The following is an 18,379-nucleotide window of genomic DNA, read 5'->3' as shown; positions in this document are numbered from 1 at the left end:
CAAATGAGCAAAGATGTTGCCATTTAGTGACTTGTCTGTTCCTTCTGACATTGACTGCATACAAACTATTTTCTGCCAAGAGCATATCCATATATCTATTCCAGAAATGGATGATTCCAACTGCAGGCCAATTGTTGAGTGAGAAAAGTGTTTTTTTTTCTCTTGCTCTCTCGCTCCATGCCCAACCTTTTTTTGGGGTTTTCTTTTAACCCCCCCTATTCAAAACAGAAATACCACTGAAGCAAAATGAATGAGCAGCAAAATTACGCCCCTTCCTGATTAGACAAGATGATAATGTGCTTTTCTTCTGAACTGCAAAACTGTTGATGTATCTTTGTCAAGCTGTGTCTATTGCACTAGAGATGTATTTTTGTTAGCTGTAACATGCCACAGGAGTTTAATGAGAATGAGTAAATGCAGTCCTGCTTCTGTAATGTTGCAGTGACAGTTGCTTATTCAGAGGCTGGACAGTTATTCTCTGTGGCTATATTTTGCATGTTGAGTGTTCCTCTCCAAGTGATTCAACTAGCCTGACTCCTTTACTTTTGTCAGTTGTGGAGCCTGTAAGCTTGAGCATAGTTTAGACCAGTTACCTTGAATATGATTGCATATTAGAGTATGTTTAATCTTTCAAAAGCATTTTCTACATGAAAACATTAAATACAGTGAATGCTGCCTGATGTGCTGTATTACAGATTTCCAACATCTGTAATATTTACTTGGCTGAGATTCTACTTTACTGTCCTATAAACCTGTGATGAATGACTGGCCACAACCTGTGATATCCACATCTGTTCGTTTGGTTATGGTATGGCCGCACTAGGACCTAATTGTGCAGTTTCTGCACACCCCCTCACCCCTTCAGTGATCCAAGTGCAATACTTCAGCTGGGCACTTGCTTGGCTTTTATTGGAGAAATGCTGCTTTGCTCAAAGTTGGTGAGCACGTCACTGCCATGAGTGAGGTGTTCACTCATGTCTTGAAATTGAGTAATCATCTGTACGTTGGGAAATAAGCTCCAATCCTTAATTGGAACTGGAATGGAGAACTTTGCAGGACTAGGGGGAAAAGGCAGGAAAATAGCTCATTGGATAATTCTTTCACCCACTCTCTCTTTTTCCTTTTTTTTATATTTCTGTATTATTCAGTCATCTGGGTCTCCTGTGGGTACTGGTTCACAAAACTAACTTTGGATCTTATATTGGGTAAGTGGAGTCCTTTTATGGGCCATGGGGTGGGAGGAAGGTGAGGAAAGTTTTTTTTCTGCTAATTTTTCAGAAGTAGCAAGTCCTCTAAATCAGTTGGAAGAAAGTTCTGGACTTTTTGCAAGAAGCCATTGGGGGAGACGACAGGGGGAGCTCTGCACTGTTATAACCTTTGTAAGAGTGGACACATTTGTAAAGTTTGTGCCTCCATGTGTTTTTTTTGTTTTAGCTGTTAATACTATTCTTTCTGTTCATTGTAAGATGGGTGGATTTGCAAGATGGAAAATAGTTTTGAAACTGATAAAAGTAATCACCCTGCATTTGAGCATGCAAAGCAACAAATTAACTTCATATCACTAGATATCTTTGATTTCTAGTTGCTGGCAGGATCTATAAAGCCTTTTCTTCTTTCAGTTCCTGAGTGGTTGTCATCAAGTGGCACTTTACACTGGGAGGATTGTAGGAAGAAAGCTTTCCTATTTTATTTTGCCATTCTATTGAGTACAATTGTGTTTGTCACGACAACGATTTCTATTTTTTAAGAAAAGGAAATTTGATTTCAAATGTTGCCTGTGCTGCATTTACAGATAATGCTGAGAAAATGACACCACTTTGTGCTTGGATTTTGAAATTTATTTTTCTTTTTAATGACTTTGTGCTTCCTGCCTGCTGATTGCTTCAAACTTGCATGGGAAGTTCGCGCTGAGGAGAGATGTACTAAAATCGCAAAGTACATCGCCACTTAAGTTTCGTGAAGTTCCTCTGAATCTTTCCTTCCATATCCATGAAATTAAATCAGATTTTTGATGGCAAGTTATCATGTGCAGTAAACAATTTGGAGCAGGAGTGAAGAGATATTTCCAAGATGATCCTGCTAGACCAAAATAAGTGATATTGCAACCTCTGAAGGGTTAGCACTAACTTATTCTTAAATGTTTGGATGTATTAAAGGGTCTGTATCCAATTTTCTTGTAAATTTTCCCCATGTAAAAATGAGGGATAGCTCATTGCTGGATAAAGAGCACATTCCACTTCACCCAGTGTTGGTACTAAGTACTCAACAATAAGTTACATGAGGGTTAGCTGCAGAATAAAGCTCCCACTGCTCTAGCCCAACAATGAGTCTTTGTTTCAACCTCAAAAGGTTCCCTCCTACTATTGGACCAACATGTCAATTCCACTTCCCACACCATTGTCCTGTGAGACTGCCAGTCCTGCGCTAAGCGCCCACACACATTAACAACTGGCCTAAGACTGCCTCAACTCCTTTCCAGAAAGACCCTTCAAGCCAGAGGAGAGACGCAACATCCATACCGTCAGTGCGGACTGACCCGAACCTTGGGACCAAAACTGAAAGGCCTGTGGCAGTACCCTGTTACTTCACTATTGCTATTAAGGGTACAGTGAATATTGTAAAATGGCCAGGAGTTGGAATTTCTACACCATCTGTGGATTTGAGATTTACTTCAATTATGATTGCATAATGGCGTGTAGTTCAGCTAACTGGTGGGGAACAGAAAAGGCTAAATATATTCAGTTTAAAAAATTTTTTTCACTGGCTGGGACAGCATTTATTGCCAATCCCTAATTGCCCAGAGGGTAGTTAAACGTTAATCACATTACTCTGTGATCTGGGGTCACATGTAGGCTAGATCAGGAAAAGATAGCAGCAGATTTCCCTAAAAGGTATTTGTGACAATCAACAGTGGTTATAAATTCCAGATCTTATTGAACTCTGCCATGGTGACATTTGAATCCATGTCCTCAAAACATTAGCTTGGGGTTCTGGATTACTGATCCAGTGACATTACCACTATGCCACCACATCCCTTTTGAAGAAAAAAAATATCCTTTTAAGTGGAAGAACTAAACTTTGATCAAATTTGCTCAAGATTGGACCTACCTATCAGAAGACCGCAGTCCCCAATGGAACTATACCTGACAGGAACTGGCGCTGAAGAGAAGGACATTCATTACCTATCCTTGATTACCACTGAGAAAGTGGTAGTGAGCCACCCTCTCAAATGACACTGCACAGATGACAGCAGTTTAAAACTGAGTTCTAGGATTTTTGAACCAGAGACAATGAAAGTTCAGAGCTATGTTTCCAAGCCAGAATGATGTATAACCTGGGATCTTGCAGGTGTGATTTCCATGTGCTTCTGCCCTTCACTTTATAGGACATGGGATGGAGGTCATGGGTTTTGGAAGGTGCTATCAAAGGAAACTTGGTGAGTTGCTGCAGTGCATCATGTAGATGATACACACTGCTGCTACTGAGCATTATTGGTGGATATGATGCCAATCAGGTGGGCTGCTTTGTCATGGATGGTCTCAAGCTGCTTGAGTGTTGTTGGCGCTGCACTCATCCAGGCAAGTGGGGAGTATTTAATTATACTTTTGACTTCTACCTTGTAGATGATGGACAGGCTTTGGAGAATCAGGAGGTGAGTTACTTGCCACTAAATTCCTAACCTCTGACCTGCTCTTGGAGCTGTGGTATTTATATGGCTGGTTCAGTTCAGTTTCTGATTAATGGTAACCCCCAAGATGTTGATTAGTTGGGGATTCAGTGGTGGTAATCCCATTCAATCTTAAGGGGTGACAATTGAATTCTCTCCTTTTGGAGAGAACTGCACTTGTGTAGTGTGAATGTGACTAGTCACTTATCAGTACAAGCCTGGATATTGTCCAGATCTTTCTGCATGTGGATATGGACTACTTTAGTAGCTGGGGAGTTGTGAAATGCCAGGTTGTCTGAATTGTCTTTTGACAGCACCTTACAAACCCACGGTCACAACCATCTACAAGGACAAGGGCAGCAGATACATGGGAACACCTGCTAGTTTCCCTCCAAGACACTCACCATCCTGACTGGGAAACACATCATTCCTTCGGTGTCGATAGGTCGAAATGTTTGTGGCTTTACCTACACCAAATGGACTGCAGCAGTTCGAGAAAGCAGCTCACCACCACCTTCTCAAGGGTAATTAGTAATGGGTGTCAAATATTAGTCCAGCTAGTGACCCCAACAATGGCATTACTGCCCCTGAATCCCCAACATCTTGCACTAGAAACTGCGGGTTTGTTGATATTGGGTGATGCCACTTGGGAGGGATCTTCCTCTGGCCTGGGCCAGGCCATCAATTCTGAATGGCTGAACTCTAACATAGACTATAGAACGCTGTTGGCTGCCTGTCGTCTCCACATACATCAACACCTCAAAAGGAGACTGGGAGAAAACCATTTGCGGACACAAAATACATAAAGAAAATACTGTTACCAAAAAAACTACAAAGCATACTTTGTAACATTGTCATCGTACTGATTGTCATGATTTGAGACAATGGCAGCTGGAAAGGAAGCACACTCGAGTTGTCTGGGAACATTACCAATTCAGAGGGTTTAGTATCCTTCTAGCTAATTTTAGTTTGAAAGAGACCTAGTTGCTTTGTCTTTCTCAGTATTTGTAGGAAAAGAGGGAAGTGCAGAGTACATCTTTCTGTCAAGTGTGCTTTAATTATTTGAATTGCGTCACAACAAACATTTATTTTGCCTAATGAGCCTCTTCCGATTGGCCTTTGCATGTGTTGATGCAGATGCATGTTTTGGGTGCAATCTGGCTGAGGAAATTGTAAAATGTGAAATCAAAGGAGGGGTTGTGTTTCCTCAGCAGATATGTAGACAAGTCAAACTTGTACAATTCCTGGTGATTTTCATGCCAGCTCATACATCTATCAACAACATTTGGAAATGAGCAATGCGCACACACACCACTGGTAATGGTTCAGCTCCGAAAACATGTGCTGTCTCAAAATGGCCTCACTTATAAAATGGTGAAAATAAGAAGAATGTTCCTTCCTGCTGCAGGTTCTGTTTCTGTTGTTCGACTCAATCCACATTTGAACATTTATCAAGAAATGCATTTGGGGCAGCCTTGCAAGATCAAGCCTGTGTTTTGCCAATTTTTTGATCTGGGAACAATCCAACTCATTCTCATAACAACGTCTTTGAATTCTCCTCACACCCCTAACCATCCAGCAATGTAAACTGATTTTCATTCTGTGAATGTTGGCCTCCAAAAGGTAAGAGATAAGTCACTTGTCATTTCAGACAGCCAGTGATATGTAGACTCAGTGTAAAGCAGTCCCAGCAATCTGCCTCTGTCTCAGGGTAGCACTGTGATGGCATGACAACTTTTCCACTTTCCATACTAATGTGCACTCTTGGTGAGAGTGTCAAGATGATTGTGGGCTGTGTCCATTAGGGACTGGATTGCAACTTTGTCAGGCACACTATTGGCAAGACACTCTAGATGCTACCAACTCCATTGTGCCAAGCACTACATACCCAGGATAACAACAAACACTTGTTGAGCAACAGAATATTCAACAATAAAATATATAACCAGAGGATATAATGTTCAATAAACATACAAAAAGCAGCCAGTAACCTTTACAATGGATGGTGTGGTATGTAGTGAGGATTCAAACAGTTGTCCAGTTTAAATGTGAGATCGAAAATACTGGTTAAAATTGATAATCCTCCAGGCCACCTTATTTTTAAAAATCGGAAAACAGTTGTAGCTCAAATTGGAAACCTTAGAGGAACAATACTTGATAATTACTGTAAGGAGTTTCACACACTGCAACTTTAAAATTCACAGCTACCTGTTAAGCTGGGTTACCCTGGGGTGTGAAAAACAGCATATCAATTCAAGGTTTTCTTTCTCATAATTGCAGTTTCACAATTTAAATGGTGCCCACACTTCCAGATTTAGCAACCAACCAGTTTTTTTTCAAGCTGCTCATGATTGTTACTTTTATCCAAATTGATCAGCGGTATCTTGGTTCCAATGCCAGACAGATACATTCAATCTACTTTTCTCATCAACCAGTTCAGAGAAGTTATTACACATCTCTGGAGCAAGTGGGACTTGAACTTGATCTCTCAGTTCAGGAGTAGGGATACTACTTCTGCACTGTGAGAGAACACTTTTACAGATATATTCGAACAAGGCAGGCCTTGTTATGGATTAGTGAGGATGAAACAGCGCCATTTGCATTAGACCTACTTGTAGCTCATTCCCAAAGCAGTGAGGACAGTGGCTGTTTTCCAGCTCACAATGAGATGTCCCCATCTGTGTTCATCTGATGCTCCCCCAGTCTACTTGAGCTGTGAAATCTACCTCATGCTGAAATATCAGGCAATGATTAGAGTTACGGAACTGCAAATGTAGGTTAGTTTCTAACAGTTCTATGAGTTTGCAAAACAAATGTAAGCTTAGCTTTAATCTGAACTGTGAGGGGGTCTTCCAAGGCTTGTTCTCAGTGTGGCAGTTTTCCCTCCATCACAACAATCATTGTGCCTAAAAAGAATTCATGACTTGAACTGCTCTGAGACGTTTTGATGGTAAGTAGCTATATAAATGCAAGTTTTTTTCAAAATCATTTTTAAAAATTTGATGTGAATTCTCAGTAGAGATTGTCCCATGCAACTGTCCACAAAGAGCTCCAAGAATAATCCTTCCTCTTCTCCTTCTAGTTTATTTCACTGAGCTACTTCCCCTAAACAGGAGAGGATAGGCAGCAAGGCTATTCTGAACTTAGATGCCATTGACATTCCTGTGATCTGTGGAAGGAGCAAGCCCGAGTTGGCTTCATGGTCCTTTTCTCCTCCTATAGTTTCCCATGCTCCTAGGCCTTGGCCTGGGAATTAACAAGCTAGCTGCCTCATTCTTTCCTGTATGAAAGAGGAAGCATTTAATGCTTGAAGTCATAGTTGACGTGCGTCACTGGAATGATGTTGCAAGTAATTTCATGATGGATATTAAATTAAGCCCTTGGGCCTTTATTGATATCCATAGGATGAGTTACACCATGAACAAGGGAGTGAGCAGCTTTTGAACAAACATTATGACGATAACATCAGTTTTTATTAGAAAATAATGGTGAGGTGACAAGCATCATCAAGACAACCTTCTGAACACAGTCAAACAAATGTATGATTCAAATCACTGTCACCGTTCCAAATCGTGTGGGACTCCTGTCTAACTTGGTTCAAGTTAGAGTCACCTGACTGGCTTACATTCAAAGGCTTTTTTGTGGCTTTCAAATTTTGTCTGGAGTTTAAATTGGGGGAGGAGTGAAGATAGGTGTCTCTGGTAAACCTATCCCATCCTGAAGCCTAACAGGCTCCTGGCTCACTCTGATTCTCATTGAACAGACAGCAAGTAAAATTGGTCAGATTGAGCAATGCTACTTTAATGGATAGAGAGACCTAATTTGAAACTGGACTGATTTTAATTTGTATCTTGTGATTAGTATTACTCTTTACAATTACATGACTTTATTACTTTCCCGTTAGGATTTGGAAGTTGCCTCGAAGAGATTAACCATACGGGAACTGCTGCCTTTGCACTCTCAGCCAGTAAGGGCAGTTCAATTGGTTGTAGTGTCCTCAGGTGAGGAAGGGAAGGATGGGGTTTCCATTCCTGCTTGCTACCCAGGAATATTCATTCCATGGTTTGTGTGGACATTGGTGAGGGCAGGATCAACTTTGCTTTGAAGAAATGAGCTGCTGCTATTCAACTTGTGCATGAAGACGTGAGGCCACTGAGGCCGAATGCCAGAAGGTGCTCAGAACCCATGGTGGGAAAAATAGTTTCAAAAAAAAACAATTTTACTGATGCTGAACATCTGAAATAGAAAAAATCAGAAGTACTTAGTACATGACAGTAACGTGAACACTATACCACTGCCTCCTGTCTCCATAGGACAGTCCTGACTTGGCTGGGAACAAGTCTGCTGGCAAAAATATCTCTCTTGAGATGAGGAGACCAAAATTGCACACAGTCCTTTACTCCAGGTGCAGTCTAACCAAGTTCCTGTACAATAAAAGCAAAACCTCAGTACGCCTGTACTCAAATCCTCAAAAGCTTGCTGTATTTGCACGTTAGCCAGCAGTGACATATCTACAAGGACACCAAGGCTCCTTTTGCATATCTATACTTTCCAACCTTATCATTTAAGAAATACTCTGTCCATTTGTTTCCCCTACCAAAGTGGATCACCTCCCATTTTTTCCCCATTACATACAATTTGTCATATTCTTGCCCATTCACGAAGCCTGGCCAAATCCTCCTGATGCTGCTTCACATGTTCCTCACAACACACATTTCTGCCATTGGCTATTTACTGTCATCCCTTTAAATAAAGGTCCTCAATTTATCACAGCCAGCTTGCATCCCATACCATCATATTTTCCTTTGTTTAAATTCAGGACCCTAGTCTTAGAATCAACTACATCATACTCCACCTTAGTGAAGAATTCTATTCAATACAACATTCTATTTGATCTTTTATTTTTAAAGATGTATTCAGGGATGTGGGCATGGCTGGCTAAACCAGTATTTATTGCCCATCCCTAGGTGGATTCCCTCGTTAAGCATCAACCACATTGCTGTGCATCTGGAGTCACACATAGGCCAGACCAGGTAAGGATGGCAGATTTCCTTCCTTAAAGTACATTAATGAATAGGATGGGATTTCCTGACAATTGGCAGTGGTTTCATGATCGATATTAGACTCTAATTGCAGATTTTTATCGAATGTGAATCCCACTATCTGGCAGAGTGGAATTCAAACATGGATCCTCAGAACATTATCTGGGTCTTTGAATTAATAGTTTCGCAAAAATACCACAAGGCAATCCCATCTCCTATCCTATCCTATTGCCAGTCCATCGCCTTTCTTATTTATTCTGTCCCTCCTAAGGAAAACAAAATTACAATCCAATGTTTACTGTCCAAACCTGCCCAGTCTACAAACCAGTTTCTACTGGTGTTATTAAATCTATGGCTTCCTGAGACATAAGTTTTGAAATCCTTAGTATATTTCCCACATTCTGAGCTCTTCAAAACACTCACCTTCTCTTCATTTGCTGGTACTTAATGCTATTCTTTAATTAATTTTTGTTCCTCTTAACTCTCCCTGCTCCTAATAACATTCAGTGTCTCTTGCTGATAAGTGCATGTGTCTGTGCGGTGGTTGGATACTGAATAGATTAGAGAACACTGTGATGGTCCACATAGTCAAACAGCTTGTTAGCATTCATGGCCCTGAACACCATGAAGACTGGTTGGTTGGAAAAGGAGTTTGAGGAGCCTTCACCTAGTCAAGGTAACTTGAATATTAGCACCTATGGGTTGTATGGCAGGAAGAAGCCATTCATTCAGGAGAGGAGAAGGGAGTAAGCTGAGGTTCAGGAGGGAAAAGTTCTTTGTGGGAATGTATTCGCTACAGAAATTGCAGGACAACTGAAGTGTGTCACTTGATTGATTGTTTATATATTGTACTATGAATTGAGTAGTATAGAGATGTCAATGGTCAATAGTTTAATTAAGTTGCGCAAATATTTGTTTTTTTTCTTTTAGTCTCCAGGATACGTATGAAAGTGGCTGCCAGGTTCATAAGTGTAAGTTGTCCTGAGATCTCTTTGTTGATAAGACTCATGAAAAGAAGTAGCATTTTTTCTCCCCTGTTGTACTGATCTGGTGCCAGTACCAGTACAATATAATGGCCTCTGGCTTCACAAAGGGACGAGGCCTTTCATCTTCCTGTTTGCCTGCAGGCAACAATGGACTCTGTGGTGGCTTCATTTGCCACACTGTGTGCCAACTTCTGCCAACATGTGACCTTTTTCAAAGCCTGCAACAGCATAATGCTGCCACTCCTAAAGCGAGATGGGTGCAATCATGCTGGATGCCAACATAAGCCTGACCCAGACTCTCTTTGCAACAGCAAAAGTGGTGAAGGGTCTGGGTTTTGCCCTCCATCCTGCCCTCTCCCCAAACAGCAGCTCACATTACCTGTGGAAATGTCACACCTTTTGTTTCAGGTTCCCCCTTGTATGCAATGTAAACAGAAGCAGAGATGCTACAAGTGACTGTCTTAACCCACAGCTGAACTCTGTCAAGCCAATGCATGTATTGGTGTGAAATGTAACGACTTGCTGGATCTAACCTTTTTGCCCCTTGATGTTCACTTCTGCTAAATCTACAGATTACAGCAGTGTTGAATAAATGAAACAGGGACTTTGAAGGAACTCAGAGAGCAGATGGAACACATGGAACACATATATGCCAAGAATATCTTTTGTTCACAAGCCTGTACCATGTTGCATCGCTGGGTTCAAGCTCAGTGTGCACGAGCATGAGTAACATCAGGTTCTTAGACACGGCATGTAGTCAATCAATCCCCTAGCTAATGTCAAGCTGTAGAAAGTAAACCGATTTGGCAGCAAAATGGTTAACAATGCACAGTGCAGACTTGTCCTTGCTGTCGTGCCAACTGAGCTTTGACAGTGTTGGAAGAGGAAAGGAGCTGTCAGTAATAACTGATTCACAGGGTAACTTGGAAAATGTTCCAGAGGAAGTGATTAGCTGTTCATATCACAATGCAGGCAATTATCAGAGTAAGCTGGCACAAGGTAAGAAGTGATTTCGATGAGAGGAAGAGGTGGCTGATGATTGAGTATATAACATCCTCTTCCAAACCCAGGCAAAGATGATGTGGTCTGGTTCTGCTGCTCGTATTGTAATTGTGTGTTTGATGTACCTGACTCTCCATCTGTTTTGTGCAGGGTTAACTTTATCAGTTGGTGTGAGAGGTGGCTGTATTTTTGTGGACTGTTTAGCAATAACCTTGAATATTTTCTGGTGGATAATGACCTCCAGACTAGAGAAGGTACTAAAAAACAATTCCATTGAACTTAACTTTCCATATAGTCTATTCTTAAAAGGAAAATCAACATACCAGATGATTATGGACCTTGTCATCAGATAGACAGACACATTCATAACCAAGAAGTAAAGGTAGAGTTGAATTTTGAATCTTCTTGCCTTACGCTCACCAAGACAAACACAAAAATGGCAAAGTTCAAATAAAAGCGTAATGCCGCAGGAGAGAACAATGCTGATTGGTTGGCAAGTCAACTCTGATTGGCCCTCGAAACACAACGGGTCATGATTGGCTCCGTAAGCTTCAAGGCAATTCCATTAGACTTAAATGCAGAAATAGGCCATTCAGCCCATTGAGTCTGCTCTGCCATTCAATGAGATTATGGCTGACCTGATCATCCTCAAGTTCACTCTCCTGCCTTTTCCTCAAAACCCTTGATCCCTTACTGATTAAAAATCTCAGCCTTGAATATACTTCATGACCTAGCATCAACAGCCCTCTGTGGTAAACAATTGCACAGATTCATCACCCTTTGAGAGAAGGAATTCCTCCTCACTTCGGTCCTAAATGTGTGAACCCTTATTCGGAGATTATATCCTTTGGTCCTAGATTCTCACACAAGGAGAAACAACGTCTCTGTATCTCCCTGTCAATTCCCCTAAGAACCTTATGTGTTTCAATAAAGTGTACTCTCGTCCTCCTAAATTCCAATGAGTAAAGGCCCAACCTACTCAACCTCTCCTCATACGACAGTCACTCCAAACTTGGTAGCAGCCTAGTGAACCTTCTCTGGACTGCTTCCATTGCTTGTATATCTTCTCTCAGATAAAGGGACCAAAAAGGGTGCAAAGCTTGAACAAAGTCCTGGATCCCTGTGTGGGAATGTAAGTCACTTTGAGCAAGTATAAATGAGTCTCTTTACAAACTTGTATGAATATCTTAAGCTGGTTATTAGTGTAGCTATGAGCACACCCAGGATTGTTTGGCAATTGCTGCTCAATTACAGAAATGCACCTAACAGCAGACATTTTATTTTGGTTTTGTAAGCCAGGCTTGTTGAGTATGTCCTGTACTCTGCCTATTACAAACAACCAAAGGAATGTGTTGTGTCATTCAATCAGACAATTCAAACATCCCAAGTATCTGGAATTTCACTGGCACTAATGTTCATACACATTCCTACCTTATTTCTGAATATACCACTGACAGAAGCATTTGTGCCACATCATTATATCACAGTAACATATGTGTGCCGCTATTTCCTGAAAGTGTATTAATTGAAATTGTGAATTTAGCAACTTGCGCAGTCAAGTTCAGTTTTAGTGACACCAAGTGTATCCAAATAGATAGTGTCGTCAGGAGACTCTCCCCTGGGTCCAGCACTCCTGAACATATTCATTGGTTTCTTCAAAGAATATGTTTTTGATGGAATGTAGTTGAACCTCCGACCATGTGCATATTTCACAATCTTTGAATCTATAACCACACATAAGGCTTTCCTTCAAGACTGGAATATACACTCACCTGCATTCAGGTTGATTTTTGCGATGTCGGAGTCTAACACACTCCACTTCCTCAATGGGTTGGTTGAGAAATCTGGTTACGAATTCTCCATCACTGCAAGCCTATTCCAACACTAACAAGCTCACTAGGATTCACATAGCTCCATACTCTGTAAGATTGGCCTTATCACCAATCTTGCAAGTACGGCCCTAGATATCTGTTCACCTTACAAGCTTGATGCAGAAATAGAGCATGTCAAAGCTCTCTGGCAGGACAATGGCTACATTGATCGGATTAATGCTCACTGTACATCAGGTAAAGCTCCCAAATGGGCCAAAGGATGACACTTTCCGACCTGCATGAAATGTGTATGAATTTTATGAAAAGCCTGGGGCGCACGTGTCTGATTGGCCTTCTTGAGAGTGAACCCACGGAAAGCAACTGGCCCAGATGGAGTCCCTGGCCATGCACTCAGGTCCTGTGCAGACCGGCTGGAGGGAGCATTCACTATCATCTTTAACCTCTCCTTAATCCAATGTGATGTTTCCAACTGCTTCAACAACACCACTATCATCCCGGTTCCAAAGAAAAATCAGCCAAAAGGCCTTAATGACTACTGCCTGGTGGCTCTGACATCATCATTATAAAGTATTTATAGAGGTTAGTAATGGCACATATCAACTCCAGCCTCCCAGGCTGCCTTGATCCACTATGATTTGTGAGGGAAATCGTGAATCTCAAACCTGATTGAGTTTTTTGAAGAAGCAACCAAAAAGATTGATGAGAGCAGAGCAATAGATATTGTTGACATGGACTTTAGGAAGACTTTGACAAGGTTCTGCACAGTAGAATGATTAGTAAAGTTAGATCGCATGGCATTCAGAGTGAGCTTGTCAATTGGATACAAAATTGGCTTAATGGCAGGAGACAGAGGACAGTGGTGAGGCCTTTTTCAGACTGGAGGCCTGTGACCAGTGGTGTTCCACAGGTTTCCACTGGGTCCAGTCTTGTTTGTCATTTATATAAATAATTTAGATGAGAATACAGGAGGCTAGTAAATTTGCTGATGACACCAAAATTGGAGGTGTAGTGGACAGCGAAGAGGGTTACCTCAGATTACAATAGGATCTTGACCAGATGGGCCAATGGGCTGAGAAGTGGCAGATGGAGTTTAATTCAGATAAATGCGAAGTGCTGCATTTTGGGAAAGCAAATCTTAGCAGGACTTATACACTTAATAGTAAGGTCCTAGGGAGTGTTGCTGAACAAAGAGACCTTGGAGTGCAGGTTCATAGCTCCTTGAAAGTGGAGTCACAGGTAGATAGGATAGTGAAGAAGGTGTTTGGTATGCTTTCCTTTATTGGTCAGAGTATTGACTACAGGAGTTGGGAGGTCATGTTGCAGCTGTACAGGACATTGGTTAGGCCACTGTTGGAATATTACGTGCAATTCTGGTCTCCTTCCTATCGGAAAGATGTTGTGAAACTTGAAAGGGTTCAGAAAAGATTTACAAGGATATTGCCAGGGTTGGAGGATTTGAGCTATAGGGAGAGGCTGAACAGACTGGGGCTGTTGTCCCTGGAGTGTCGGAGGCTGAGGGGTGACCTTATAGGGGTTTACAAAATTATGAGGGGCATGGATAGGGTAAACAGACAAGGTCTTTTCCCTGGATCGGGGAGTCCAGAACAAGAGGTTTATGGTGAGAGGGGAGAGATATAAAAGAGACCTAAGGGGCAACTTTTTCATGCAGAGGATGGTACATGTATGGAATGAGCTGCCAGAGGATGTGGTGGAGGCTGGTACAATTGCAACATTTAAGAGGCATTTGGATGGGTATATGAATAGGAAGGGTTTGGAGAGATATGGGCCGGGTGCTGGCAGGTGTGACTAGATTGGGTTGGGATATCTGGCCGGCATGGACAGGTTGGACCGAAGGATCTGTTTCCATGCTGTATATCTCTATACTCTATTACAAAGAGATCTTGATCAAGTGGGTCAATGGACTGAGGAGTGGTAAATAGAGTTTAATTCGGATAAATGCAATATATTGCATGTTGGTAAAACAAACAAAGATGGGACTTATACAATTAATGGTAGTACCTTGGGTAGCATTGTAGAACAGAGACCTAGGGGTTCAGGTATATAATTCTTTGAAATTTGCATCACAGATAGACAGGGTGGGGAAGAAGATGTTTGGCACGCTTGCCTTCATTGCTCAGACCTTTGAGTATCGGAGTTGGGACGTCATGTTGAGGTTGTACAGGATGTTGGTGAGGCCTCTTCTGGAATACTGTGTCCAGTTCTGGTTGCTCTGCTAAAGGAAGGATTTTATTAAATTGTAGAGGGTTCTGAAAAGATACACCAGGCTGTTGCCAGGAATAGAGGGTTTGAGTTATAAAAATAGGTTGGATAGGCTGGGACCTTTTCACTGGAGTACTGGAGGTTAACAGAGGTTTACAAAATTGTGAAGGGCATAGATAGGGTGAATAGCAAGGATCTTTTCCCTAAGGTGGGAGAGTTCAAAACTAGGGGGTATATTTTTAAGGTGAGAGAAGCAAGTTTTAAAACAGACATGAGGGACAACCTTTTTACCCAGAGAATGCTTTCAGTGTGGAAGGAACTTCTAGAGGACATGGTGGATGCAGGTACAATTACATCATTTATGCCACATTTGGGGTGGCACAGTGGTTAGCACTGCTACCTTACATCGCCAGGAACTCGGGTTCAATTCCAGCCTCTGGTGACTGTCTATGTGGAGTTTGCACGTTTCCCCCCAGGTGCTCCAGTTCCCTCTGGGTTCTCCAAAGATGTGCGGGTTAGGGTGCAGTGGCCATGCTAAATTGTCCCATAGTGCTCAGGGATGTACAGGTCAGGGTGGATTGGCCATGCTAAATTACCCATAGTGCCCAGGGATGTACAGGTCAGGGTGGATTAGCCATGCTAAATTACCCATAGTGCCCAGGGAAGTGCAGGTTAGGGTGGATTGGCCATGCTAAATTACGCATAGTGTCCAGGGAAGTGCAGGTTAGGGTGGAGTGGCCGTGCTAAATTGTCCCACAGTGCTCAGGGATGTGCAGGTTAGGGTAGATTGGCCATGCTAAATTGCCCCATAGTGCCCAGGGATGTGTAGGTTAGGGTGGATTGGCCATGCTAAATTGCCCCATAGTGTCCAGGGATGGACAGGTTAGAGTGGATTGGCCGTGCTAAATTGCCCCATAGTGCCCACGGATGTGCAAGTTAGAGTGGATTGGCCGTGATAAATTGTCCCATAGTGTCCAGGGATGTGCAGGTTAGAGTGGATTGGCCGTGCTAAATTGCCCCATAGTGTCCAGGGATGTGTAGGTTAGGGTGGATTGGCCATGCTAAATTGCCCCATAGTGCCCACGGATGTGCAAGTTAGAGTGGATTGGCCGTGCTAAATTGCCCCATAGTGTCCAGGGATGTGTAGGTTAGGGTGGATTGGCCATGCTAAATTGCCCCATAGTGCCGACGGATGTGCAAGTTAGAGTGGATTGGCCGTGATAAATTGTCCCATAGTGTCCAGGGATGTGTAGGTTAGAGTGGATTGACCGTGCTAAATTGTCCCATAGTGTCCAGGGATGTGTAGGTTAAGTGGGTCAGCTGTGGGAAATGCAGGCTTACAGTGATAGGGCAGGGGGTGAGTCAGAGAGTGCTCTTTGGGGAGTCGGTGTGGATTTGTTGGGCCAAATGGCCAGTTTCGTCACTGTAGGGATTCTAAGATAAGTACATGATTATAAGGTGGGATATAAGCCAAACGCTGGCTTTTGGGACTAGTTTAGTTTAGGAACATGGTCAGTGTGGACATAAGGTCTGTTTCCATACTCTATGGTTCTCTAATTCGTCTAATGTCGCATTAGGTTAATGATAGATGCGATCTTCCTGGCCCTACACTCATCCCTGGAACATCTGGACAACAAGGACACCTACATCAGGTTTATTTACTGACTTTAGCTCCGCCTTCAACATTATAATTCCAACCAAACCCATCTCCAAACTCCGAGACCTAGGACTCTGCTTCCCCCCTCTGCAAATGGATCCTCTACTTCCTGACCCGCAGACTGTGGTCAGCAAGGTTAAGTGACAACAACTCCTCCACAATAATCTACAAAACCAGTGCCCCACATGGCCTAGTACTCGGACCCTTACTATACACCTTCTACACTCACAACTGTGTGGCCAAATTCAGCTCGAACTCCATTTACAAATTTACTGATGAAACCACCGTAGTGGGTCGGATCGCAAACAACAACGAGACTGAGTGCAGGAAGGAAATACAGAGCTTAGTGGCATGGTGTAAGGACAACAATGTCTCCCTCAATGTCAGCAAAATGAAGGAGCTGATCATTGCCTTAGAGTCATAGAGATGTATAGCACGGAAACAGACCCTTCAGTCCAACTCCATCCATGCTGACCAGATATCTTAAATTAATCTAGTCCCATTTGCCAGCACTTGGCCCATATCCTTCTCAACCCTTCCTATTCATATACCCATCCAGATGCCTTTTAAATGCTGTAATTGTACCAGCCTCCACCACTTCCTCTGACAGCTCATTCCACACATGCACCACCCTCTGTATGAAAATTTTGCCCCTTAGATCCCTTTCAAATCTTTCCCCTCTCACTTTAAACCAATGCCCTCTAGTTCTGGACTTCCCCACCCCAGGGAAAAGCCCTTGTCTATTTACCCTATCCATGCCCCTCATAATTTTATAAACATCTATAAGTCACCCCCTCAGGCTCTGACACTCCAGGGAAAACAGCCGCAGGCTATTCAGCCTCTCCCTGTAGCTCAAACCCTCCAATCCTGGCAACATCCTTGTAAATCTTGAACCGTTTCAAGTTTCACAACATCCTTCCTATAGGAGGGAGACCAAAATTGAACACAGTATTCCAAAACTGGTCTAACCAATGTTCTGTACAGCCGCAACATGACCTCCCAACTCCTGTACTCAATGCTCTGACCAATAAAGGGAAGCATACCAAACGACATCTTCACTATCCTATCTACCTGTGACTCCACTTTCAAGGAACTATGAACCTGCACTCCAAGGTCTCTATGTTCAGCAACACTCCCCAGGACCTTACCATTAAGTGTATCAGTCCTCCCCTGACTTCAGGAAGCAGAGTGCAGGACATGCCCCTGTCTGTATCAACGATGCTGAGGCAGAGGTGGTCGAGGGCTTCAAGTTCCTCGGAGTAAATATCACCAACAATCTGTCCTGGTCCATCCACATCGATGCTACAGTCAAGAAAGCACACCAACGCCTCTACTTCCTCAGGAGGCTAAGGAAATTTGGCATGTCCACCAGGACTCTTACCAACTTTTAGAGCTGCACCATAGAAAGCATCCTATCCGCATGCATCACAGTGTGGTGGAAGACTCTGCCCAAGACTGCAAGAAACTACAGCGAGTCGTGAATACAGTCCAGTCCATCACACAAACCAGCCTTCCTTCTATTGGCTCTGTCTACACTTCCCACTGCCTCAGGAAAGCAGCCAATATCATCAAAGACTCCTTCTACCCTCTTCCATCAGGCAGAAGATACAAAAGATTGAAAACATGGACAAACAGGTTCAAGAACAGCTCCTTCCCTGCTGTTATCAGACGTATAAACAAACCTCTCATATATTAAAGTTGAGCTTTCTCTGCACCTTTTCTGTGGCTGTAATACTATATTCTGCATTCTGTTCTATTACCCTGATGTATTTATGTAAGGTATGATTTGTCTGGTTAGCACGCAAAACAATACTTTTCACTGTATCTCGGTACATGTGACAATAATCAATCAAATTTTAAAAAATACCTGGCTTACCTTAAATTACCATAGGTCTCAAAAACAGGGGAAGCAAGCCAATTCATACTGCTGTTGTGCCATAGTATGGTCGCTGTGAGGGTGGTATTTCCCACTA

This window comes from Chiloscyllium punctatum, chromosome X, assembly GCF_047496795.1.
Source record: "Chiloscyllium punctatum isolate Juve2018m chromosome X, sChiPun1.3, whole genome shotgun sequence".
NCBI classification, from domain to species: Eukaryota; Metazoa; Chordata; class Chondrichthyes; order Orectolobiformes; family Hemiscylliidae; genus Chiloscyllium; species Chiloscyllium punctatum.
Note: the sequence above shows the minus strand (reverse complement) of the source record.